This window comes from Acinonyx jubatus, chromosome B2, assembly GCF_027475565.1.
Source record: "Acinonyx jubatus isolate Ajub_Pintada_27869175 chromosome B2, VMU_Ajub_asm_v1.0, whole genome shotgun sequence".
In the NCBI taxonomy this organism is placed as follows: domain Eukaryota; kingdom Metazoa; phylum Chordata; class Mammalia; order Carnivora; family Felidae; genus Acinonyx; species Acinonyx jubatus.
The window spans coordinates 73,030,781-73,045,546 of NC_069385.1; the positions used below are offsets into that span (position 1 = coordinate 73,030,781).

Here is a 14,766-nt window from a genome sequence, read left to right on the forward strand (position 1 = left end):
GCATTGGCCATCAAGAGCTCTTTCAGTTGGCTGTTGATACATTATCTCTTTTATCACACTATTTTCCTTTGTCCAGAATGGACAGGCTACACCTCTTTGAAGGGTGTTGGGGGAAAACAATCTGCTCTGTGAAGTATAGATAAGGTTTTTAGTCAATAGAGAGTCTCTATTGCCAGCAAATAAAGCCTTTTAATATGAAGGACACCTGTAGAAGTGTTGTTTACTTTTCAGCTAAGAATAATAAAAATGAACTTTATGAAGTGCCTTTCATTTAAGTGATCTGGTGCCTGACGTTAAATTAGAATATTAAAAAAAATGAAATGATGTTTTTTGACCCAGCTTTAATGATATTACTGAAGTACTCAATTCTTCAGGGAAGATCTGGGCTCGTTCCTGTGCTGTGCACACAATTTTCTTTTAAATCTTCTGCAGTGCAATGTGCCTTTGTGGCAGACTCAAGGGAATGAGCATTTAAGGCTTCCACCTGGGGAAGCATTGCTAACTCAGACCACTTGGCTCTGCTCCAACTAGTTCCAAGAGCATGTTCTACAAGAGGGAGGTTTGCAAGTATCTTTTTTGGGGGGTGTGGGGGGCTCAATCTACTTCGTGCTGAGAAGCAAGAGGTAGTGTGTTATAATGAAATGGAGGGGCCAAGAGTAGAGACTCCTGTGAATGCATCTCAGATCTATTGATGGTTGGCTGTGTGGCCCTGAAAAAGACACTCTATGCCTTTGGATCTCAGTTTCCCTGTGTTACCAGGACTTCATTATTTCTGACCATCTCTCAGATCTAACGTCTTATGATTTTTATGCTACAATTTTATGGTGGCTGGGAGAGGGGTATGTGCATATATTTACAATTCAATTCCAAGAGTGAAGTAGCCTCTAGTTTGGAGAAATTATATTTGTAAATGGGCATCTATTGATGCCCCATAAAAATGCCAATGTTTCTTGACATTTATATGGCACTATTATTTTTCAAATTTACTTTCACCTTAATTTTGTAGTTTCAACATTAATTTTCTGTTTTTTACTTTGGACACATAATCTTTCTATCAAACATACACATTTATCTGTTCACTTTAACTCTCATGTTGATATTTAGCCATGTCTCTTTTCTTGGCTGGTTTTCTCCCAGTTTGTCACTTGTCATGGGTGGTGTGTGGTCTCTCACATTTATGCAAATCTTGAGATTGCCTTTGTTCCATACTATCAATTTCAAGGATATTTGCATAGAGAATAGTCTTGAAAGGTAGGGATTGGGAAAGGGAGGCATGCTTATTGTCTAGTATGATAAAGATAATGCCTGCTTTGGAGTAATGAGCAGGATGCTTAATGCCCATTATAAAATATTTGAGTTCCCTAAACTCAGTATGCAGCCTGTAAGGCACTCACTGCATGTGAGAGTCAGCTGACCTTCTTGGCATCACTCTGTGTGAATTTGGGCTTGGGAAATTGGTACAAGAAAATGCTAATACTCTGGCTACTGCTATTGCTATAGTAAAGTCCTTACTCTCTGACTCAGGAATCTCCTGTTGTCATGTGGTTTCCATAAAACTGTGGCATGCTTATTTGTTAGCTTATAAGTAGGATAAAATAGCATATTTTGACAGTTCTTTGTACTATACTTCCCTTGTGAACTTTCAGAGGGTTGTGTACAATCACTACTTTTGGGGGGTTGTCCTCTCTTTATTCATACTTACCTTGAGCTTGATGTGGTACCATCAAAAGAATTGAGAACTTGGATTTCCAGAGAATTGGATTCAAGTATACATTTGGTCATTTTCCAGCTTTGTAATGCTGGCGAATCACTTAATATCTCTGTACTTCTTTCTCTTTTTAGTGGAGATGACCTGCTTCACAAGGTTATTATGAAGGTAAAACAAGATTTTATATACCTGTGCTACCCAATATGGCAGCCATACATGACTGTTTAAGTTAAAACTAAATTAAATTAAAAAATCATTTCCTTTAAGTTAAAACTAAATTATTTTTGGGACAGAGAGAGACAGAGCATGAACGGGGGAGGGGCAGAGAGAGAGGGAGACACAGAATCGGAAACAGGCTCCAGGCTCCCCGGGGCTCGAACTCACGGACCGCGAGATCGTTGCCTGGCTGAAGTCGGATGCTTAACCGACTGCGCCACCCAGGCGCCCCAAGTTAAAACTAAATTAAATGAAAAAATCATTTCCCTGGTTATACTGGTGCCATTTTTCAAATATTTAACAGGGGCTTTGTTATGTTTCTTTTAAACTTGATGAACCCTTTTAGTTGCTAAGCTATTATCGGCCACAGTCCCTTTTAGAATATAGTTAGATTTCACTATTTTCCTGCAAAATGTTGAAAGAGTCTATAAGGATTAGTAGCACTAATCAGAATTTGAAAGGGCACTGATACCTCTGTAAATATTATAGGATTATATATATATTTTTTTCCTTTTTTAAACTGCCACAGGTGAGGTACTTCAAATGTAATAGGAAAGGCAAATAGTTTCACCCATATAAACTCCAACCCATGGGTCCTAGATGCTGGAGTGCTGGGCGGAGGATTCAGAGGTAGTGTCTGGACTCAGTCCAGAGTTATGACTGATTATGATAAATCACTAGCAACTAGCCTAGATTGATATCTGAAAATCTTAAGTTTTTTTTTTCCTAGAAATAAAAAAATTAATAATTATCTTTCTAAATGGCAGCAAAGGTATTGAGGACTATCGTCTTGATTCAATCTAATTTCAATTCCAGTTCTGCCTAGAGAAAAACAAATTCTTCCAATCACCATGCTTATGAACTGAAGCTCTTATCAGAAAACTGATAGAATTGTGACCCTTAATGCTACTTTTTTTATTGCTTGTAAGAATCACAGCAAGGAAGTGATGTAACTTTCTTCCCTTCCATAACAGCACAAATAGTAAATAACAGTGGTAGTGGTTACAAAATACATGTATGTAAAATATAAAATTTTCTTCCAGGGTGGAAGATGATATAATTCTACTCTCACTAGGAAGTTCAAGACTCTGAGCTGCTTTTCACAAAATGCAGTCAAATTTATTCATGGTCTACAGTTTGAGCTTGTTAATAAGCAGTACATAAACACTTTAAGACCCAGCACATATTAATTATATATATATATATATATACACACACACACATATATATACATATATATATACATATATATACACATACATATATATACACACACACATATATATATATATATACATATATATACACATATATATACACATATATATATATATTTACTGGAAAGCAAACTAACAACAGTTCCATATTGGGATACCTGTTGAATGAAGACTGATGACAAAATACAAAGAGAATAAAGTAACATCTGTTCCTGAGTCTGATATTTAGGCAAGCAAAATATTAGTGCTTTTGGCACAAATGGTAACTCTATGAACAGATGTTTTACCCTGTTATACAATATAATGAGTACTTATAGAGTAATGGAAATACACCAAAGTCAGATTGAGTCAAATTTTAAATATACCGTTGTGAGATGAACTATAATTACAATTTTTTTCCTTTCCTTTTTTGTTGTTTACTCTATCTCTTAACTTGGCTTGGAAAGAAATGGTTTCAATGACATGTTTTCGGCACATTTGACAAGAAATTATGGGAAAAGAGAATCTGGTTAGGGCATGAAAACATTTCCAGAAGAGCATTCAAGAGTTTGACTTCTAGAATGTTTGCCTTTCAGTGTTCATCAAACTTGTCGGAGTGCAAGGTTTCTAGTATAGTGAAGAGTAAATATGATGTGTAATCTCTGGTCAGAGTGCTAGGGGCTCAAGACCTGTCTTTGCTGCTTGCCAGTTCCTTGCCTTTGAGGAAGAAACTAGGCCTACATAGTCCTCAGTTTCCCTCATTTGGCTGTTGGAGATGCTGGGGCAGGATGCACCGGAACACTCATTTTCTTCCCTGCAGTGTCCCATGGAGGCATGGTCGGGGGGGTTATCTGCTTTCCTTCCCAGGAGAGAACAGCAGCATGTTCAGTAACAGTTTTCCACCTACTGAAAAAACTTGAGAGTGTGAGATTGGGGAAAGCCTGGCATTTGTGTCCGCCCCCTCCCCCAGCTCACAGACCTGCCAGGGTGCAGGAGAGGCTGGAGCTCTCATGCTCAGGTTGTCAGTACACAGACCATCAGACCACATAAGCCTGTCCCAGCTACACGTCAGTTCTCTCTGTTCCAGCTTTATAGCATGACACTGGGTGGAAAGGTCAGCGTGGTCATTCCCTGGTTATTTTCAGTCCAGGAGAGAGGGACAAAAAGTGCATTATTTTTTTTACCAGGTGGAAAGTGAATTTGCCAACCAACTTGAATAAAGCAGATGCCTCGATTCCAATTTGGTGGCTTCTGATTGTTGGAGGAGTAATGGAGCTAACATGTAGAGGCAGGTAGGTCACACTTGGCACATGAATAAGTCCTGTTTAGGTACTAGTTATGATCAGTATGATCATGATTATTGTTATCATTATTTTCAATTGGTTAGATTGCAGAAGATTGGCACTAGTACTCCCAAACTTCCAGCATGATTCAGTATTGCTACCTGATTCACGTGGCTGTCATGATCATCAATTTAGATAACATTATCAATTTGCTTTGTAAAGTATAAAGCACATTATATAATAGTGATGATAATAGAGTATTTAGTGTTTTTATGTGACACTATGGGGTGATATTCCTTGCCAGTTTCTCACTTCTCTCCTGGCTTTTCCAGGACAATTTCAAAGTCTTGGTCAAATAACATAGTTAGACATTACAGTGGAATTAGTAAGTATATTGTTAATTTCCCAACATGAATAATTCATGGTAAAGATATTTCATAAACAGGCCATCTCTTAACTCTCTGTTGAAACAAAGCTGTCATGGTTCTGGGCTTATGCCTGTTGTGCTATTTTAAAAGAATTTGGAACATTTATGTAAGAACGCAAGATTGTGAATAGAATTTGGACAAATGTAAATAGTGTTTTAGTGTTAACCCAAACCTGGATTGAACTCCTTTTGCTTTAAATATCTGCTAGTTCTCTTTCTAAGACAAAGTATATTCATTGAATGGCCAGGATAATTTCTTATTCTTAGTACTGTCTTATAGTCCTCACTGGCCTTGTCCTAATTTATTAACTCAACAGATAGTTATTGAGCACCTATTTTGTGTAGTTACTGTTTCACCTGTTGGGGATGTAGTATAAATAAAGAAAACAAATAAACTATACCTTCCACAAGTTTATATCCTGTTCCTAGCATAATTTATTTAAAATGAAATATTAATTGTGATTCCCTTAGAGACTTAAAATGTACTTAAAAGTACATTTTATATAATTCCCAGGATACTGTAACTTATGGGAAATGTTTTAAATACATACATACATGCATACCTCTTTATTCTTTACATGGAAACACTCCTTAAACCTTTAGTGTTTATAGAGTTATTAATTTATTTGACCATATTAGTTTGATCAACATTATTTGCATATTTATCATATAATCTCCCATCAGGAGAAAAGTAAATAATTGTTTTCAGCCTAGATTATACCACCGATGTATTTGACTTGATACTTTTAAATAAGAGCTTTATGTTTTCCTCAATATCTTTCAGTCAGTGAAACCTCCTTATTCTAGGGGCACCTGGGTGTCTCAGTCAGTTAAGCATCTGACTCTTGATCTCAGCTCAGGTCATGATCTCATGGTTCATGAGTTCAAGCCCTGTATCTGGCTCTGTGCTAATGGCATAGAGTCTGCTTGGGATTCTTTCTCTCCTTCCCTCTGCCCCTCACCTGCTTGTGCTATCTCTCTCTCTCTCTCTCTCTCTCTCTCTCAAAATAAATAAACTTAAAAAAACCCTTAAAAATAAATCTTCCTTATTCTAGAACTTGAGATCTATATCTATATATCTATATCTATATCTATATCTATATATGTCTATCTTTGGAAGAATATCTTTAAAAATATATTTATACTTTTATATATTCTTTGAAAGAATATCTTTAAAATCCAACCAGGAGAACCTAGCAATAGGGATATGTGTATGTGCCTAAGTTAGCAGCTCTTATTTCAACATGTTGTAGAAATTAATTATGCCTTAGGAAGGAATTTTCTTTCTGGGTTTTGCTAAATTCAATTGAAACAACAAAGAGTTATATGTTAACTCTTTCCTGGCTCAAGTCCAGGAAAGATGAAAGGGAAAGATATTCTTACCAATAGTTTAAGATCATCAAACCTGGATTATTTATAGAAAACAAAAGATGAATTTGCACCAGTTCTTGTACATATTAAAGACGTTTCTGAATTTGCAGTGCAGTCTGCCATCCTTAACTAAGCTTCTCTTTCATATGGCTTCTCTCTTTCTCTCTCTTTCTGCTTTCTCTAATCAGATAACATAGACTTCACACAGGGAGGCTCAGGGTGTGAAAACTTCATGGTAAGTAGAATATAACTAAATTATTTGATCTGCTATTATTTTTAGAACTTTCATATTTCATAATCTTTCTTTATTCCATTTATTTTCCCAGGAGAGAAAGCTCAGGCTCTTAAATTCTGCATAGTCAGATTTCAGACTGGTCTTTATAACCTTAAAAGCCCTTTCTCTGGAAGAGAAACATAATTAAACTGAAGACACAAATTAGATCCACCAGTCTGACAAGGGTTATAGTGCACCCAGACCCCTCCCCAGGGCTGAACTATCACTGGGTCTTCCTTTCCTCAGTCCTTTCCTCACTTCTTTGCAGTGTATCTCCTGAGAGCACTCCCTAACCATCCTTATGCACACAATTCTTCATCTCAGAATGTTTTCAAGAGATCCAGTCTAAGACAGAAGTGGATTAGTCCAGGGCAGTGCCTCCAATCTTTCTTTATTTCTCAAAGACCAGTAAAGGTCAAAACTTTTCTAAAGCGCATTTAGAAGGTAGATGTCTTCTAGAGAAAATTGGAGTAGGGACAATTGGGTAATTATGGTGGAAGGAGAGACGAGGTAGATATTTACAAAAAAATGTGGTCTATAATCAAGAGAAAAGAGATAGGGCTTTTGATGTCAAAAGACATGCCATGTTGATGTGTCAGTTGCCCTGTTACAGAGCTTGAGAACACTGACATTTGAGGCCAAACCTACTTCATTCTCGTTCCTGAGGTATCAGTGGATGTTGCTAGAGGGACATGTGGAGGGGTTCAGTGTGCAGAGGCATCACTCAAGGGAGAAAGCAAAGTTAAGTGAACAGCTTCCTTATCTGTGAAAAATGATGAAGTATTTGAGATGTAGTGGATATGTCTGGGCAGTGTTGCCAGAGATACTAGGGTAGCAAGATTAAAAGCACTGGCTTTAGAATTTTAAGTTCAAATCCTGGCTCTGTCCCTTACTAGCTGTTGTCTATGGTTAAATTACTTGACTTCTTTGAGACCAGAAATAATGGAGATAATGTCAAAGAACAGTTGTGAGAATTAAACAATATACATAATACACTTAATACAGTGAATAGCAAGTATTAAGTACATAGGAATTTATACAATGCAGTAATGTTTTTTGAATACCCATGTGATAGCTTGCATGGAATACTTCAGCCTTTGCAGTGGATAAATAGCTCTTTCCTTTGTTCTAAGACATTGAAGAAGATATTAAGGATATTAAGGAGAGTTTCTTCAATGAAGCTGAATTAAAAATACATATCTACTCTAGAGTGTAAATTATCCTCTTCATTTCTCATAGTTTTGTTGAATCATTACTTAGGCATATAAATATTTACCTGTGAATTGATAAACATAATTTATGCAATTCAGGAAAATGTCAAAGTTCATGGGAAGCTGTAATTGTTAGACTCAAAAAGTCACTGGAGATTTGCTGTATTTTAATATCATCTGCTAATTTCTTTATCTAAATTTTAAAATAGTGTATTTAGCATTCTCAATGTCAGTTTGAAAAAGGCCCTTTCAAACTAAAGCAGCAAAACTTATGGCTTCTATTAGGCATGATAATTAGGGACATGAGTGAGAACCACAGAATTTTAAAGCTAGAAGTGACATCAGAGACTCCGTGCCTCAACCCCTTTTATGGAAATAAAAGATAAGCTGGTGAAGGGACTTGCCAGAGTCCTACAGCTTGTTAATGAAAAGACTAATAATAGTCATTACCTCCAGACCTAAAGTCCAGAACACTTTCCATTGCACCAAACAACCCATTCAGTCAGTTCCTGGAAAGACACAGACATGATGAGCTGGTGGTGGCTTGAGATCGTCTGTGTACATGGATTCTCCATTGATCAGCTCAGTAAACTACACTCATGCACCTACCCACACTCCACACACAATTTATGTTCATAACAACTTAAAAGAGAAATATGAATCCAACGTGAAAGAGTATAGTTTAGAAATGGAATCAATGCAAATTGTCTTTGAAGTTTACATAAACACTTCGCTCTTTGACAGTAATAAAGTAGTGCCAGGTTTCTGGAACTAGAAGAATATTTTTGCCTGAAGAAAAAAGGATTGGATTTACTATGAGAAAGTTAATGATTATGAAACACGTATTTGTTTATATTCAAAAGTTGTCAACATGAAGTATAATGACTAAAAACTAACATTAACAAAATGGAAAGGATTCTAAAATATACATCTTAGCCCAAAATGTGTACCAAAGTTGTTGTAGAACCAAATGTCTCCATTTTTGTTTTCAAATGTCCTGCCAGGACTTTGACTGACAGATACACATCTAATTTGTACATGTACCACAATATATTGTCATTAAATATCTTAAAGGCTCCAGTGGCTTCCTGTGTGTTTGTAGTGTTTCCCACAACAAACTGTAACAGATACAAATACATATATAACCACTTGCCGTATCCAGGAGGCACTTTCCATATATCTGTCCTCTATTGTATTTACTGCAGCAAAACTTAAAAAATACATCTAATTTTATTCCTTCTGTTTTACCTTTTCATGGTAATTTCTCTGACCACCTACAGTTATTATTCAGTCTCCAGCAATAGCTTTAACTTTTTGAGTCATGACTCCTTTGTGAATCAGATGAAAATAGAATTTTTCTCCCTAGAACAGTATATAAAACACATATATAACAAATTTGCATGTGATTTATGTTACTAAACTGGAAATTGATTTTGATCATATAATATTTATGGAAAAGATAATATAAAATCTAATAGTGATATTCTGGAAATAATTGAAACAAGTCTAATTTGTACAACCCCCCTCCCCCCCAAAAAAACCTCCCAAAGTAAATATTAACTCTGCCCAAATTAAGGTTTCTGATGTTAAACTTGAAAAAGAGGTTGTCATAGCAACGTGAACATTTATCTTGGGCACTAAGCTGATTTTGACATTTTAATTTTGATGGCAGCTAGTGCTAAAAAACTATAACTCAAAGGTAGATTGTTGTCAAAGAATATCAGCATTTCCCAAGACTCTTTTTGGTTGAATTTATATAGCATCATTTCCTTTGTCCTCAAATCAATAAGTTTACCTTTGCAAAGCTTGCATTATTGATTTCCTCTATGCCAGAAAAGAAAAGACTGTGAGTCCACATTTAAGTTTTAAAGTTGTCTAAATAGAAGGAATCTGTGAGAGAAGTCTCCAGTATTTCCAATTATTTTCAGATTTCTTTCTGCAGGGACACTGAGAAGGCCATGTAACTCTTGACTATAACCTATAAAAGCACCTTCCCTAGCACTGCAAGGTTGGCATGGATGTCTGTGTGCAATTCTGGCTTTCCTACTGGAGCTTGGACATAGTTTGATCAACTAGTATGCTTTTGGCTGCAAATAAAAAAGCCCAATTCAAGAAAAAATTATACAGTAAAAAAGTTAATTATCTTACATAACAGAAAGTCCAGAAGTAGAATTAGTTTTGGTCAGGTTGGTGATGCAATAATTCAATGGTGACCATCAAGGATCCATGCTCTATATTTCTGCTCTGTTATCCTCAGTGTGAGAGTGTTGAATTTAGACTTGCTACTCTTATGGTTATACAATACCAGCACTATCTGAATCAACATACATTCTTGCTCACCTCCTAAATGAGAGAAAACCCTTTCCCCCAACTATAATTGGACAAATGTAGACCAGTGTCTTCTTTACTTACAGCAGGAGCCAGAGCCATGTCATGTGCTGACTGCTTTCTGTGAAGCAGGAATAACTTGACAGTGAGGTCTGTTATCCCTCAGTCATTGGGTTGGGGGGAGGGTGGATGGGTGGGGACAGCGCTATCCAAACAAAATCAGGATTCTATTAGGAAGGAAAAAAAAGAAACGGATGTTGGGAAGGTAACGTTCTCTCTTGATATCTTCGGTAGTATTTATAATAGCACCAACAGGAAATATATAGAAAGATTCACCTCAGCTAAAAATATCTGCCAATTAACCTAACCCATGAAATAACTCTGTTGAGTTACTCTGGGAAAGGGTATCCCTTTTCTCTAAAAGTTTTGCCTTAAGTTTTATTGTGTTTCAAGAATACTCTTTTGTAAATCTAACAATCATATGAATAGTAGAGAAAAATCTTTATATTCTGTTATACTTTTTTGAGACAAAACTGTTTAAAAGGGAATGGTTTAATACCCTGGCTTTAACAAGAACCACAACACTGGACAAGACATCTTTCAGCATGGTTGGTAGGGGATTGAATCTGAAACATGGACATCATTATTTACGGAATATGTAGTTCTTTCTTTATCAAAGCAGCAAAATGAGATGTGGGCAAAGCATTGCAAGTGTTCCAGTTATACATATAATATCCATATTCTTCCTCATTGAAGTTTTGACCAACCAAGAACTTTCTCACCATTTGCAGATGCTGATTCTTGTGTAGCCTCTAAAAGTGACTCTCAAAATAGGAATCATTTAAAGGTGTCATTAAACAAATACATAAACAACATCCAGAAGTTGGCTGTACCAAACTCTGGATGTCAGCTTCATTCAGTTGTGTATTAAAGAAATGTATGAACTAACAGTTTCTCCATTACTTGTCAGCAATCTTGGAGTAGATATGTTTTTATTTTGACAATGACACTGCTTTGGGGCTGATTAGACAATGACACTGCTTTGGGGCACAGGGTTAGAACCCTGTGCCATGGGATTTGGTGGCCAAGTCAGACTCTCCTGAATGTCATCTTGACACTTCCTTTTCACATTTAGCTTCCCTCTTCTGTCTTTTCTCTCCTAGGTCTCCTCTTTCTGTCTCTCTTCTTGCTACCTTCCTTGTTCCCACCTTTTCACTTTCTTGTTTTCTCATCTCTCTCCTTCCTTCTGTCTTCCCTAATACCTTCCTTGTATCCTCTTTGTTGTTACCATCATTCTTGTTGTAGCAGAAGACTCTTAGCAACAGAATGCAATAGGCAGTACTTTTCATTAAAAATGCTAATAATTTTATTATTTTTGCCAATTTTTAAAAAGTTTATTTATTTGAGAGAGAGAGCATGCACGTGCAAGTGGGGGAGGGGCAGAGAGAGAAGGAGAGAGAAATCCCAAGTGCTGTGAGTATAGAGCCTGCAGAGCCTGATGTGGGGCTCAAACCAATGAACTGTGAGATCATGACCTGAGCCAAAACCAAGAGTTGGACACTCAGTGGACTGAGCCATTCAGGTACCCATCTTTTGCCAATTTTTGATCCTTAGAGGAATGAATGACAGTGAAAGAATATGAGTGTGTGGCTGCATGTGCATGATATTTAATGTAAAACTGATATGTTTACTCTTTTAAACAATGATTACATTGATAACTGTAGCAAAAGAAGGAATCTATGTTCCTTGAGTATGTTTCACATATTCTAATAAAGTCAGGGTTTGGCCAAGGACTTTAAGGTATTAGAATATCTTTAGACTAAAAGTTCTACCAGTGTCTCTTTTCCTTTAACTAAAAATTTTATTATTTTAAAATTTGTAATAATTTATTATTGTAAATAAGGAAAAACATGTATGGGGCACCCTGGTGGAGTTAGGAGGGTACACATGTAGGATGGCCTGGGTGGGTACTGGAGCGCAAGCAGGGTAAGGTTGGCATTCACATGGGGGCCAGTGGCCTGGCATGGGGGTGTCAGAGATAGAACAGGTTGAAGATGGTATACAACGAAGGGATTATGTAGAGTAACTTGGCATGGGGTTTTGTGACTGAACAGGGTGAGGAGAACATCCATATATGATCATGGCCTGAGTGGAGTAAGGAAGATGTCTATGTGAGGGAGGTGATAAACCACTGACTTGGTTTAGATTTATCATTTCTTGCCCAGACTATTATAACAGTCCCCTAACAGATCTTCCTGCTTCTAGACAAGAAGCATAGCACCTACTATGTTTTAAGCCAAGTATTTAAGATGAGAAAGTGGATCGTAGCATAGGAGAGACATGAGAGAGAAAGGGAGTATTTTTCTCCAGGAAGGTAAATCCTTCTGAATACCAAGGAAGTATCCAACCTTGCTAGATAATTTCTCCATCATAGACCAAGCTGTAAAGTGCAATGATGATAACGAACTGGCTAATGAGAAATAGCAGCTGTAAAACAAGATTCAGTCTTACAGACTCTTTGTAGAAAGCACTTTCTTTTTTTTTTCAATATATGAAATTTATTGTCAAATTGGTTTCCATACAACACCCAGTGCTCATCCCAAAAGGTGCCCTCCTCAATACCCATCACCCACCCCCCCCTCCCTCCCACCACCCATCCACCCTCAGTTTGTTCTCAGTTTTTAAGAGTCTCTTATGCTTTGGCTCTCTCCCACTCTAACCTCTTTTTTTTTTTTTTCTTCCCCTCACCCATGGGTTTCTGTTAAGTTTCTCAGGATCCACATAAGAGTGAAACCATATGGTATCTGTCTTTCTCTGTATGGCTTATTTCACTTAGCATCACACTCTCCAGTTCCATCTACATTGCTACAAAGGGCCATATTTCATTCTTTCTCATTGCCACGTAGTACTCCACTGTGTATATAAACCACAATTTCTTTATCCATTCATCAGTTAATGGACATTTAGGCTCTTTCCATAATTTGGCTATTGTTGAGAGTGCTGCTATAAACAATGGGGTACAAGTGCCCCTATGCATCAGTACTTCTGTATCCCTTGGGTAAGTTCCTAGCAGTGCTACTGCTGGGCCATAAGGTAGGTCTATTTTTAATTTTTTGAGGAACCTCCACACTGTTTTCCAGAGTGGCTGCACCAATTTGCATTCCCAGCAACAGTGCAAGAGGGTTCCCGTTTCTCCACATTCTCTCCAGCATCTGTAGTCTCCTGATTTGTTCATTTTGGCCACTCTGACTGGCGTGAGGTGGTATCTGAGTGTGGTTTTGATTTGTATTTCCCTGATGAGGAGCGACGTTGAGCATCTTTTCATGTGCCTGTTGGCCATCTGGATGTCTTCTTTAGAGAAGTATCTATTCATGTTTTCTGCCCATTTCTTCACTGGGTTATTTGTTTTTTGGGTGTGGAGTTTGGTGAGCTCTTTATAGATTTTGGATACTAGCCCTTTGTCCGATATGTCATTTGCAAATATCTTTTCCCATTCCGTTGGTTGCCTTTTAGTTTTGTTGGTTGTTTCCTTTGCTTGCAGAAGCTTTTTATCTTCATAAGGTCCCAGTAGTTCCTTTTTGCTTTTAATTCCCTTGCCTTTGGGAATGTGTCAAGTAAGAGATTGCTACGGCTGAGGTCAGAGAGGTCTTTTCCTGCTTTCTCCTCTAGGGTTTTGAAGGTTTCCTGTCTCACATTCAGGTCCTTTATCCATTTTGAGCTTATTTTTGTGAATGGTGTGAGAAAGTGGTCTAGTTTCAATTGTAGAAAGCATTTTCTAAAGAGGGCTGTTTACCTAATCTACCTGCTCTGGGAACCAGCATCTAGTTATTGAAATAAAACTCATTCTTATATAAGCTACAGAATTTTGTGTTACAGAAATTTGTGATGGTAGAAGTTGAAAATGAGAAGTAAAAATTATCATCTCACAACTCTAATAATCACTAGCAAATTTTCTTCCACATTCCTTCCTCCAGCTCCTGCCCCTGCCCCTACACATGCATATAGATATATGAGATAATGCTCTGCCTTTGTGTGTGTGTGTGTGTGTGTGTGTGTGTGTGTGTGTGTGTGTGTTTAATTTTACTTAATAATAATTACATTATAGTCATCTTGCCAGGCTATGAACTTATCTTTGAAAACATGATTTCTGAAGTTATAGATATGCTATTACTGCTAGAAATTTAGATTTCTCCCTATAATAAACAGTGTTGCAATGACATTTTTTTGTGTTAATTCTTTAAAAAAATTTTTTTTAATGTTTATTTATTTTTGAGAGAGATAGAGACAGAGTGAGAATGGGTTAGGGGCAGAGAGAGAGAGGGAGACACAGAATCTGAAACAGGCTCCAGGCTCTGAGCTGTCAGCACAGAGCCCAACGTGGGGCTCGAACTCACGAGCTGTGAGATCATGACCTGAGCCGAAGTCGTACGCTCAACCAACTGAGCCACCCAGGCACCCCTGTGTTAATTATTTTCTTAAGACAACTCCTCAAAGTGTAATTGAGTCAAATGCTAAATATTTCATGGATTTTTATACAAATAGGAAAACTGATCTCCAGAAATAATATATCAATGTGTACAACCACCAACCACAACAAGGGTTCCAGATTCTTGTAAAAATGGTTTGCTTCATCCAGTTTAGGTAAATTTTTTTTTCTAAGAATGCCCAAAGTATTAAAATGCTCTGCCTGACCTTTAAACCTTGCATAACTAAAAATATGAAGGGTGAAAAAATGCATAAAAAAATTTAATA

The 14,766-nt window shown here is 37.1% G+C and overlaps 1 protein-coding gene and 1 long non-coding RNA gene across 2 annotated transcripts in view; one reads left to right on the forward strand and one right to left on the reverse strand.

Moving 5' to 3' along the window:
- The window catches only part of HTR1E (5-hydroxytryptamine receptor 1E), an 86,142-nt gene that overhangs the window by 17,769 nt on the left and 53,607 nt on the right, over positions 1 to 14,766 (reverse strand). The window lies entirely within an intron of this gene.
- Positions 1 to 14,766, forward strand: part of LOC113598499 (uncharacterized) — a 190,929-nt gene that overhangs the window by 13,293 nt on the left and 162,870 nt on the right. The window contains exons 3-4 of the long non-coding RNA XR_003419124.2: positions 4,308 to 4,412; positions 6,390 to 6,436. This is a non-coding gene — a long non-coding RNA (uncharacterized LOC113598499). The remainder of the gene's footprint in view (positions 1 to 4,307; positions 4,413 to 6,389; positions 6,437 to 14,766) is intronic.